Source organism: Cyprinodon variegatus, unplaced genomic scaffold, assembly GCF_000732505.1.
Source record: "Cyprinodon variegatus isolate N-32 unplaced genomic scaffold, C_variegatus-1.0 Scaffold60, whole genome shotgun sequence".
Taxonomy (NCBI): Eukaryota; Metazoa; Chordata; class Actinopteri; order Cyprinodontiformes; family Cyprinodontidae; genus Cyprinodon; species Cyprinodon variegatus.
Genome location: NW_015150513.1, coordinates 1,790,780 through 1,795,341, shown reverse-complemented (window position 1 = coordinate 1,795,341; position 4,562 = coordinate 1,790,780).

The window sequence follows — 4,562 nt, the reverse complement described above, 5'->3', positions numbered from 1 at the left end:
GGAAACACCCACCTACCCGACTGACAGATCTCACTATACATCAGCCAATCTCATCCTCCCCTCTCTCATGACAAGGCGCGCACAAGTCCTATCATGAAAAAAGGTTCATTGTGCGACCTGAGTAACGCGCAGTAACGGGGTGTCTGCAATGGTAACTGCGTTATAGTTACAGTCAAAGTAATTAGTTAGATTACTCGTTACTAAAACAAGGTAACGGCGTTAGTAACATCGTTACTTTCAACGCCGTTAGTCCCATCACTGATAACTACTACAACTAATGGAGAAACATTAGTGATATTAGTCTATTGTTGGCTATATTCTGCGAATGTGGAAGGAGTGTTTGGTGGTTGAAGTGTTTGGTGATTGGGAAGTTGGGGTATCGCTGCATAGACTCCTGCTCCTACGACTCGGTCCCAGATAAGTGGTTGACTAAGTGTTTATACATAATGAGATTATGTGTATGAATAAATCTTATGTCCAAATATGAAAGAGGTTCAATCTAAAGGTAAAATCTAAATCCAATTATATATTTTAAATTTAAATATATACCTCAAAACTGCAATTTGAAAATGTATCTTCAAATCCTATTTCTAAACTGTGATTTAAAACCCAAAATTCATTATAAACACTTTTGTTTATCAAATGTTAATAAAGATAATTAATTTTCCCATTTCCATTTAGTTTTACACCTTTATAAAATCTTTTTTGCCATTACATTTTCTTTTTACTATATACTCTGCATTTAGTGTTTCTGGGACCCGTCTTGTCCCTGTCCATTTTCTTAACAGTTTTCTGTTTACATTTATAGCTTTTGTGTCAGACTTCTGGTCCCTGTGGACACTGGCAACCAACTTAAAACCACAGTTGTTCTTTTGATGTGACAAGCTCTCCTACTCATTAACCAGATTTTCTGCTCCACCTGCCTCCTTTGTACACCAGAGAGAGTGGGAACCATTATATTGGCAAACTAACAGTTTCAGTTGTTGATGTAGTCAGCTAAAGTGATAAAATCAACTCTGAGATTTAAGATTTTTATTAAGGATACAAGATATATAGTATGTAGAATAATGATAATAGGTATATACCGGTATTTATATTTTAATTTAAAATAAAAGTTCTAATATATCTAGATTCAACATTTTGGGATTTAAGATTAAGATTTAAGGAATACTTTTAGATTTAGGTTTCAGATATGAGATAAAAATTAAGGTATAAATTTCAGATATAGGTATACATTTAGGATTTAGATACCAATATAGGATGTTGGAGGAGATCTCCATGGGAAAGAGGTCCCTCTGGAATTATGCATTTCTTGTATCTTCTAATGTGTTTTACATATTTCTATTTTTAATCATGTCATAATTATTACCAAACTGTTATCTTCTTCACATGCCCAATTTTGTCGTGCATTCCCGGTTCTTGTATAAGGCACGCAACAGACAGCTAACATTAAGGTGTAGAAAACTCACACATCATCAATGATAATTATCGTCACAGTGCTCTAGGCACAGTGCATGATATGTGTGCACTAGGAGAAATATGTTTAAAGCTGCATGGGTTTGTTAAACCAAGTTCTAATACTGAGGAAAAAAAAAATGTAAAGGAAAATGTAAGGAGCTAAAACCCTAAGTCGAACTTATCACTTCATTTTCTTTAGAACTGGTTTAGTTATTTTGTCTGTTTATTTTATTTAAAATACAATGTAGTTATCTATTGATTTATAGATAAATCTGTATAAAAAATTTAACCCATATTTCTGTCAAATATATTTATGTGGCATTAATGGAAGCACAACCTCTTATTATTTTCCCACCTAAAGCACTCCTAGTGCTGTTTCCTTCCAGTTGAAAGATCTTCCCCTATCCTGTCCTGGTCATATTTATGGTTCTGTTTAGTTTGGTTTTGGACTTATGGACTTAGCCAGTACATCTCACTCTCTCCTGCTAAGGCCACCTATGTCTGTATGCTGTACTTATGCCTGTTTCTATTACTACTGGATCCTATGTGCTCTGCCAGCTGAACTCTTCTAGTTGAGATTGCTTTTATCTCCATGCTCCAGTGCTACCTGTTCCTTGGTGAGTGTCAGCTGCTTACTTGCCTGTTTTGCTGGTTTTTCACTCCACACGGCCTATTGGTTCTGTCAACATCTACATCTCCAAATCTCAAATGTAATTCTGTGTCTGGCTGAACATCGGGTTCCCCTACGGCAGGGGTGCTCAAGTCCAGTCCTCAAGAGCTACTATCCTGCAACTTTTTGATGCACCCGATTTTTAACACACCTGAATCAAATGAGTGGCTCCTTACCACACCTCTGCTGGGCTAAATGAGGGGATTGAGCCTTTTGATTCAGGTGTGTTAGAGAAGAGATGCATCTAAAAGTTACAGGATGGTAGCTCTTGAGGACTGGACTTGAGCACCCCTGCCCTACGGGAAACCGTCACAGTCCTATCCTTAAACCAGGTCCTTTATCTGGTAAAGTGTGCCCCCAAGGGAAATTTAAATAACTCAATTAAAACTTAAAGCTTTAAGATCCAGGGTAAAGGCTTAAAGTTCCTGCAAACGGAAAAGGGACTAAAATATTTTTACATCGCAGCCCTTGTATTCCTGCCTAATACATAATTTAAGTGCATGATAGACCATTTCATAGTTGGACTCCAGCACAGTTAAGCACTAACCCTTTTCAGTGCCATAGGTGTGATCCACATGATGCTTTGTTCCCATTGTGCGCTTCCAGTGACCTCTGTAACTGACATCGTTTTGAAATCCACACCAATCTGAATCAAATCCACATTTATCTGGAAAAAAACAAATGTGAAACTTAAAATGGTATTATTAAATAAAATTTAGATATATAAAGACTATATTTCAGTCAGAGTTGTTAAATACCCTTATTACTGCAGCTTCCCTCTCTAACTGTAATGTCGTCAAGTGCAATGAATCCTTTACTGCGGACATTCCTTTGTCCACTGAACACTATCTGTTAACAGAACCAGAGAATCAAATAGATAGTGGTAATCCTTTGAAGGCAATACATGTTAAAAAAAATGTCTTTTAAGTTATTGTTTGCACTTTACCAAGCATGGTCTTAAAACAAAAGAATGCGTGGTTTTAAAATACAAAGATATTTTAAAATAATCTTATAATTATGGCTGTAGATTTAAAAATAAATTATCCATAACAAGAGCAGCACAGCAAAGTTTAAAATAATCATATACTTAGACAAGAGTTTACCTTAAGTGTGTTGATCAAGCTTACGTCTACTTGAGCTTTTATCCACTCTGGACTTTGGGTACCTTGACGAGTCCAGATCAACAATTCAGAAGAATTCTAAAAAAGGAGGGAATTCTGTGAGAAATGTATTTGGGAAAATGGTTGTAGGAAGTAAACTTCAGTACATACTGTTTGAAGCAGGAGATTCAGTGTGGATACTGATGGTCCTAGCATATAATACCAAAATTCAACACAACTTTGCAACCCTTGATTAGTGACAGAGACGGAGACGACAGCCCTCTCGCCATCCTTTGATCCAGATCCATTCAGCAGTAAAAAGAGACCTTTGATAAGAAAATGAGACTGGCATAAAAAAAAAACATATTAATCTATGAAACGTATTTATAGAACCCCACTTAGTTATTGTTAGCTGTTGTAAGGATGTGTAAAATTTCAAAGCAGCTTTAGGAAAAAGAAAATATTGGTTTGGAAAGTCATCTCAGGATTCTCTTTTAAGGTTTGCTTCAAGCATGTTTTTTTAGTGTATTAAAAGGTTTGTCCATTTATTTTCTATGTCATCTTAATCATGTGATAACTGTGTGTCACTCGCACCTTAGGCCGCTGAGTGACAAATAGCCTAACATGCATTTTATTTGGATTCTCTCTACAAGGACAATATCCGTCAATGCAGAGCTATTTTTAGCCAGACTATTTTACCTGCATGGTAACAGTAGTAAACATTGTGTCACTGTACCTATGGGTGCAGTTATGCATATTATCACCAAATAGTGGTACCTTGCTCATTGTTAACAGTGTGATCGTACGGAGGTCCATCCCATAGAGCCTCCAGTTCAAGTCCTCTCCTAAGAGTCCAATCAATATCATCCGTGTCCTCCTGGACCCAGTTACAAAAACCTGTTTAATAGGAAAGATGTTCCTCCCGTTATACAAAATAATGAGTTAGGATTAGTGTTCAACAAAACTAAACACCTCATCAAAACACCCTAAAACGCTAAACATCTTTGTTTTACTAGAAGATAAATATTTCACGTTGACCTTCTTCAAAGGCACAGTCCATGTTAGAGGGTGGAGCCCTAGTAGTTGTTGTGGGAGGCATAGTTGTTGTGGGGATGAGTTCATTGCAAGATTTGCCAGGAATGATGTTAATATCATCTAGCGCTAAACTGGCTTCCTTCCCAGGTGGACATCGAGCTTGTAAGATAATCTGAAATTGAAAAGAAATATCAGATTTTAAAATCTTAACTCAGCAAGCACCACAAAAAATAGTATAAAATGTATTTTAAAGTTATAATGCATTAACCTGGTGAAGACTGGTTGAATTGTAATCCACT